An 8,745-nucleotide genomic window follows, 5' to 3' on the forward strand; every position below is an offset into this window, starting at 1 on the left:
AGTAATGCCTGTTGGTGTGTTCATTGCCTTAGGAATGGAAAAGCCTCTTCCAATTATTTGGGAAATGGTCTTTGAAGTAGATAGACTTTTAATTAAGTGTTGAAGGGTTGGAAGGTAATTACAAAGCTAAATTTGAGAAAAGTGGCACGAGCCTGTTTAAAACAATTTCCTTTGGGTCAAGTTTCTCCTTTTCCTTTCTTTTCTTTTTTTGTATTTGGAAGGAAGAGAACTACAACTACTTTGGAGAGTAAAACAGTCTATTGCAGACGATCCATTTTGGTGTAAGGAAGGGACGCCAAAGGATTGAAGTTAAGGATTATAGCTGAGCATTTTAGTTTAGTGCTAGGGATCTGGAGTGTCTCTGGTAAAAATGATCTATCTTGGAGAAAACTGTTTCTGTAATATGTGTCCAAATTTGGGTGTAACCAGGAGGGAAGCCTCTCTTATGAACGTGAAAATAGGCTGGAGAGCACTAGCCTTCTCAGGAGGCCACTCCATAGGACTGAGAAAAACTAGGCACAACAAGGACTTATAGGATTAACAGGGCGAGAAGATTAGGCAAAAAGATCAGAACCGTGTGCATATAGGAGGGACTCATTATTCATTCATAATGGGGGGCATGTGTGTCTGGGCAGGCGTACCTGTGCTCACCGTTGCAGCTGCAGTGGGCAGTTGTCCGACTGCAGTGTGGAGTTTTCTACGGCCTCCTGGATGTTCCCATGACTAAAGTGCCAAAGGGAAGAAGTACAGGAGGGGAAGTAGGACAAAGTAGTAGAAAAGCAGCCTAGATTATGAGAGAGGCCCACGAACAATGGAAAAAGGAAAACAGAAGAATGAAGAGGCCTTGCGTCTCAATCTTATTGGTGGAAAACTGTAGTGGTTTCAAAATCATCTGGACCCCCCCAAAATGGGGTATTCAATGAAAGATACTTGTGAACTCATTGAAAGGTATTTAAATAGGGTTAGCAGGGGCAGGAGCAGATTGAATTACCTAACAGTATCAAGGACAGACAGGGAAGGCAGTAATTCCCCAGAAACAGAGCAGTGGGTAGCAGTAAGAAGGACATGGCCTTGAGAGCACAGCCATTTTAAATGCAAATGATCTAGAAACCTTTAGGGAATGGGATTTTTAACAAACATTAAAATAAGAAAACTTTGTGCTAATGATGCAGTTCTTGACAAGGGCAAGAGGAAAACTATTTTAACTACAGATAAAAATTTAGGGAAATTGGAAACAAAAGGTGTTTCAAATTACTCAGATGAAGAAATGACTGCAGTAGCCTTATAGTCTTTACTTGAGTTAAAAATAAATAATTTGAGAGCTTCACATCACACTCCTTAATTATGGCCAATAACTGTCTTTAAGAATTCACTATTTAACTGACATGAGAGTCCCATTTGCAGTTTAAAAAATAGTGTTATGATCATACTTAAAAATAAAGGTTGCTTTCTATTTACATTAAGTTGCTAAAATAGATAGAAGTTGTATTAGTCTGTTTTCAAGAACTATAATAAAGTACCTAAGGCTAGGTTACTTATAAAGAAAGGATGGCTCATAATTTTGGAAGCTGAAAGTCCACAAGTAGGATAGCATTGGCTGTGGCAAGGCCTCTGGCCAATTACTTTATAGTGGATGGCATACAATCTATGCAGGAGGGCATGAGAGAAGGTGGTGAGATAGGACACCAGACAGAGGGGAGGATCAATAGTGACCTCTCACTAGGGTCATCTTTTAAAAGTACCACCATTTCTTAACATTGGGGACTAAGAGTTCCATTTGTGAGCCTTCGAGGGACACCTTTAATCCATATCCAAGTCTGCCGAAGTCTGGCTGGGCACAATTCAGGAGCCACTTGTCAAGCAGAAACCAACTTCACACTGCACCACAGGAGCCCTTCAGGAATTCCCTCAGAGCCCAACTGCCACCACCGGTTTCCCAGGAGCCTCTCAACCCCCGACTCTTCCTGCTCTTGAGGCCGATTGGCTGGGTTGTGTGGGAGGAGCCAAAAGAGTCCCCCAATGAGCAGCTCAGTGGTCTGAAAGGGCAGGAGGGAAACAGCCCAATGAGCATCACCACAGAGGAGCCAATCAACTGGCAGCTGGAAGTTTGCTGGGGCGCTGTGAGCCAATCAGCTGGAAATTTGCTGGGGCCCCTTCAGCTGTGGTTCTCAACACAAATCATAGCAGAAGTGATCTTCCATATCCACATCATAGCAGAAGTGATCTTCAAAAGACATTCAATCTGACCTTTGTGCAGAGGAAAAACAATATGTGTGAGGATAAAAAAATGTTTTGAATTTTTTCTTTATGTGGATTTAGGATTCCCTAATCTCTCCAAATGGGCAAATGGTCAGTGACCTGTTTTCTAAATGTCCTATGGACATTTCTTGAATTGTGATAATACCAAAATTGTTTTATGCTGATTCTGCTCTTAAATATTAAACCTATTTGCTTTCCTTATAAAATAGGGAAGAATTTGATAGCAAATTCATATTCACCAATAAATTGTGCATTATTATTTATTGTCTCCCGAGCCAGAGGTAAAGGACAGAAAAATAAGCAGTCTCCATGGTTATGTTTTAATCTGTTTTCTTTTGACAAAGAGAATACATGATTCAGTTTTGCTCTTTTTAATTATATATTATTTTCTACTTTCTCATTGTGAAAAATGCAAAGTTCCTAAGAGGTTAAATTGACATATAACAATATTTGAAGTGTCATGAAATACTTGGATGTACTAGAGTTTTGTTATTCATGGAAATTGTTAAATGCAAGTATCCTTAAGTATGTCTTTTTTTTTTATTGTTGGTAGTTCAAAACATTACTTAAGTATGTCTTTTAAAGAATGTGATGTAAGTGTATTTGAGTGTTTTCAAGAAAAGAAAAATAATCATTAATGGTATATGAAGTTAACTTGATATCAACTGCCTTGTTAACTGTTTATACAAAGTGTTATAACTTTTTTACTTCTGAAAATCAAAAATAAAATTTATTTCAATAAAAAAGAAAAATCGAAATGAAGGCCCCTGCCCATTTTACACTCTCTCTCTAGCCTTCTGTTTGAACTGTAAGAATTAGTCAAAATTCAAGCTGATTATTTCAAAACGTGCCTGCATGGAGGCCCCTCTTCCTCTCATTCTGTGCTGACAGTGATTTGGGTCATGTATTCATCTCTGGTTGGAGCTGCTTGTCCTTTGAAACCCGTTTACTGGTTGCCTTGAAACCTCAGCTCTCTGAAGGGCTCAAGGAGCACTCTGATATTTGTATGATTTTGTTTCTCATTGTTAGATTGAAAGGGAAGTGCATCACAGCATTCAACATCTTAAAAACATGCTGAGGTTGGTTTTGACTACTAGAAATAAAGCTGCCGTGAACATTTGTGACCAAATCTTTGTGTGGACATAGATTTTCTTTTCTCTATGGGAAAGGATTGGAATGGTTTTGTTGTCCATCAAGCACATGTTTAACTTTTAAAGAAATTATCAACTCATTTTCCAAAGTGGCTGCATCATTTTACATTCTCATCAGCAGCATGTGATTATTTCAAAACCTTCCCATACTTCCTGTTATCAACCTCTTTTATTTGGCTACTTATTCCATGAGTAGGTGAGTATTCCTTGTATGGCTTGAATTTTCATTTCCCTGATGACTAATAATTTTGAGCATCATCTCATGTGATTATCAGGCACTCATATAACTTATTTTGCTGAGTGTCTGTTGGTAAGTGTCTGTTTATATTTTTTGCCCATATTTGTATTGTGCTGTATTTATTTATTTTGGTGCCAGAGATTGAACCAGGGATGCTTAACCACTGAACCTCATTTCCTGCCTTTTTATATTTTATTTAGAGATAAGGTCTTGCTAAGTTGCTTAGGACTCCCTAAGTTGCTGATGCTGGCTTTGAACTTACTATCCTCCTGCCTCAGCCTCCCAAGCTGCTGGAATTACAGGTGTGGGGACCATTTTTATTCTTAATGAGTTGTAAAAGTTCTTTACATAATATGGACACAAGCTCTTGGTCAAATATAAAATATAAATATTATAAATATTTTCTCCTTTTTTTTTTTTGCAGTTTTGGGGATTGAACCCAGAGACTTGTGCATGCTAGACAAGTGCTCTACTATATCCCACCCTGCACCATTTTTTTTTTTTTTACTTTATCATTTTCTTGATGGTGTCTTTCAAAGAGTGAAAATCCTTAACTGTAAAAGACTAAGTTTTTGGTGTTTCTCTTAGTATTCATGTTGTTTTTATTCTACTAAGAAATATGTGCCTATCCCAAAGTCATAAGAATTTTCTCCTATTTTCCTCTCAATGTTTCATATTATTAGCTCTTGTTTAGGATTATCTTTTCTCCATTGGTTTTGCTACCAAAACTAATTGACCATGAAAATGTAAGTCTTACTTTACCAAACTTTGAATTCTCTTCCATTGATCTTTTTGCCAAAATTAAACTGAACTCTGGTATTGTGTCTGAAAACTGGAAAACCAAGAAACTCATTTTATAATTCAGTCTAACTCTGAAGGCCTAGAATCTGGGAGATATGGACTGATGTAAATCCTGAAGTCTGAAGGCCTAAAATTTGGGGACTCCAATGTTTAAGACAGAAAAGTTCAAGAAAAGAGAAATAGTTTATTCTTCTTCTGTCTTTTGTTCTATGTAGGCCCTCAGTAGATTGAATGGTGCTCACCCACATTGATAAGAACAGAACTTCACTTTGCTCATTAAACTGATTCAAATGTCAACCTCTTCTAGAAACACTTTCATAGACATACTTAGAAATAATGTTTTACCAGATATCTGAGCATCAGTTAACCTAGTCAAATTGATATATAAAATAAAATTGACCACTGCAAGCTTTAATTAATACTGTTGAATTAATTAGATAAATTTAGGGCAATTTGACACTTAACAATTTTGAATCTTTCAATCTATGAACACAGAATATCTTTTTATTTCTTTTCACTTTATTTTATTTTACTCAGTAATATTTTATAATTTTCAGTATGGAGTTCTTAAATGTCATCTTAAATTTATTGAAGGGTATTTTATGTTTTTCTACACTATCATAAGTGAATGATATTTCAAGTTTAATTTTCCTTTTTTCCCCCTGCAGTTAGAGTAAAAACCATTGATCTGCAATATTAACTTTATATCCTGTACCATTTCTAAGAGTATTAGCTCACACTTGTAACTGTAGTTAGTATAATTATAAAATACCTTGGTAATTGTTTCATACAGTTGGTATGAAATCTATATATCATTTCAGGGTATACTTTGATAATTGTTTTATACATTCTTGAAATTATAATTATAGCTACAATGGTGTTTCTGATATTCACTTGGATTTTCTATATAAACAATCACCATATCAAACCAAATCATACCATATCATACCAATCATACCAAATAGAGACAATTTTACTTCTCTGATCTTTTTGCCTTATAATTCTGTTGCAATGGTTAAGAACTATAATAAAATGTTAAATAGATGTGATGAAAAAAAATCATACTTGCTCTGTTGCCAAATTGAGGGGAAAATAACTAATATTTTCCACATAAAAGATGATATTAGCTATAGGCCTTTTTTTCAAATACATCTTATCAAATTGAGAAAATTCCCTAGTGTTGCTGGTTTTCTTATTTAGCATGATTGAATATTGTATTTTGACAAATACTTTTTCTGCATCTATTAAAATGACCATATATTTTTCTCACGTTTCTTCTGTTAGTAAAGTGGATTAAATTGACTGGTTTTTGCTTGTTAAATCATCATTGCCTTGTATTCCTAAGATAAATCATACCAAATTATCATATATTATTCTTTTATGTATTGTAAAAATTTTAAGTATAGATTTTTCTAATACTTCATTTGAGGAATTTTGTGTGTAATTGTTCATAATTATTATTTGTTTGTACTTGTCAGGTTTTGGTGTTAAAGTTCTTCTGGTCTCTCAAAATGCGTTACAACAGCTGGAGAGAAAAACATACCAAGTTCAAATATGACAAGAACAGCAAAGACAGTAAAGGAGATCAAGCAGTTTAACTCAAAATGTGAACTAAGGGCCATGCTGGGCATGGCAGTCATTTTGTAAAGTCCACAGCTAGCCAAGCTCCCTGGAAGAAATCAAACCAACACAGCTTTTCTCCACCTTCAAATAACAACAAATAAAACCAGAAGGAATATCTCTGAAATGGGATGTCTCAATAAACTGTCTAAAAGAAAGTAGTAGAGGTATTTCTTCTAACTTAAAGTTACTGAAACCACTTCCCCTCATTGTGTACAAGGTGAGTTGGGTGTAACTGATCAATGCACTCTTGAGAAGTGCTAGCCCTCACTCGATGGTCAACACAGCTTCTGCAGGAGCTGAAGCAAAGATGGGCCAGCAGACATCTCCCTGCATTATGGTGATGGATTAAATGCCTGTGATGCCCAGAGGAGATCGCCATGAAGGGGAGCAGACGCCCCTGATTTGTGTCTGCAGGCAGTGAATGCTAAGATGCAGGTGGATCAACAAATCCTCTGTCCCAGGCAGCAATGGAGAATGGCATTTGTGATTCATAATCATGGGCATTAAGAGCTCAGATGCAGGTGGGCCAATTGACTCTCTTTTCCAGTCATAGGGATGGTACCCAGTGATGGATATCAGCCTGGACAGAGGTTTCTTGCTTCAAACAGTTGATTGAAAGCCTACAACCAGGTGGTACTGGGCAGCCATTAGGTGCTTGGATAGCATCACTCCAGAAAGTCCCAGTGGAGTGAAGCGGGTGCTAGTTATTCACAACCACAGTGGGAGTTCAGATGCACATGAATCAACTGACTATATCCTAGCCACAGGGACAGTACCACAGTGATTTACATCAGTAAGGGGGATGCTTCTGCACCATAAACCACCCACAGAGAGCCCAAAATCACAGTATCTATACTTGTAGATAACCACCAACCTCTATGCCATTTTAAAGAAGAGCCTGTGGAGAGGAGCAAGTGCATAGCAACCTGCAGCAGTTAGAGCAATAGCACTGAGTTCTGCATCCTGTGTTCCTGCTCCCAATGAAAACAGCCTGTATATGCAACACAGAATCATTGGAGCATGCAGTCTCAAGCCCCTGACTTGACAAGAATCAACTGATGAGAAATCCATAGCAACTAGGAAGTAACTCCTGTGCACCAACACCTCTAAGAGGATACAAAGCTAAAAAAGTGATGAGCATATATTAAAAGTCCAAATACTCATAAAATCCAAACAAGACAGATGCAATAAGAATTTTTTTTTCTGCTTTGGCATAGATTACTATAAGTAGCTCTAATGCCAATTTTGATCATACATATATTACTCTTCATTTTGATTCAACACCCTAGTATGTGATATTGTACCTTCAACCTATCTGACTGAATTTCTTCTACTATTTTAAAACATTAATTGGACATTCTTTGTTTTCTACCTCAGGTTTATGCTTGCTCCTCTTAGCCACCTTTGTCCTCTTACACTACCTGCTACCACCTCAAGTCCTCCCCATCCATCTTTTTTCTTATTTTTACCTTGTTGGGTATTATTCTTTGCTATCTTTTCTTCTTTTGCCCAATTTTTCTCTTCTTTCTTTTTCTGTCCCTATATATTGTAATAGAAATTTCACTATCTTTAATAACTAACTTCTCCCCCTCTTTCACAACATGACTATAATTATATACTTGCATTTGAGAAACTGTGAAGAACACCATTGACAAGTTTTGTTTTTCCTAAGGTTGATTAACATGTGGCTTCTCTCTGAAGTGGTTATACTACATGGGGTTTAAAGTCTTGTCTCAAAATGGTACTGATACTAGTAATAGCAGAGTTCACCTGTATCAATTCCTGGATATTTGTCCAGCCCAATAATCTTCAGATAACAAAGGTCACTAAATAGTCTCTTACATAAAAATAGATATGATAATCATCCCAATAGATGGTAGACATAAAAGCAGTATGAAAAATCAATGGAACAAACCACCCCCAAACAGCCCACAAAACTTCAACAACTGATGCCATTGACCCCAAAGTGGAGAAAATTATCAAGAAAGAATTTAGAAAGTTCATCATTAAAACATCCAATGAACTAAAAGAAGATATAAGAAATGAACTCAGAGAGGAAATACAGGAAGTAAAAGATCATTTCAATAAAGAGATTCTGAAAAAGAACCAAATGGAAATTCTGGGAGTGAAATACTCAATAAATCAAGTTAAAAATTCAATGGAAGACATCACTGATAGCTTAAATCAGATATAAGAAGCATTGGCATAGACGAAGACTCTGAAATACAAACTAAAGGAATGCACAATGTTTTCAATTAAATCATATCATAAAAATTTCCAAATCTTAGGAATGAGATGAAAATCCAAATGTGAGATTCAAATAGAATGCAAAATTGGCAAGTTGGAAAACAAATTCTCTCCAAGACACATTATAATTAAATACCCGATATACAGAATAAGGATAGAATTTATGGAATTTTAAAAGTTGCCAGGAAAAATGGCAATTCATATTTAGAAACAAGCCAATGCATATATCAACTGATTTCTCAACCCAGACCCTAAAAGCCAGTAGGGTTGAATTAATATATTATTATATACCAATGAGATAAAACGACTGCCAACCAAGGTTACTATATCCAGCAAAGCTATCCTTCAGAATTTAAGATGAAATAAAACCCACTAAGTCCATTCTATAAAACATAGTCAGTGAAATATTTCATGAAGAAGAAATAA

At 36.2% G+C, this 8,745-nt stretch overlaps 1 pseudogene; it reads left to right on the forward strand.

Moving 5' to 3' along the window:
* The first annotated feature begins 719 nt into the window (after positions 1-719).
* LOC113183068 (translation machinery-associated protein 16 pseudogene) lies at positions 720-1,288 on the forward strand (annotated as a pseudogene).
* The last annotated feature ends 7,457 nt before the right edge of the window (positions 1,289-8,745 follow it).

This window comes from Urocitellus parryii, chromosome 4 (genome assembly GCF_045843805.1).
Source record: "Urocitellus parryii isolate mUroPar1 chromosome 4, mUroPar1.hap1, whole genome shotgun sequence".
Classification (NCBI taxonomy): Eukaryota; Metazoa; Chordata; class Mammalia; order Rodentia; family Sciuridae; genus Urocitellus; species Urocitellus parryii.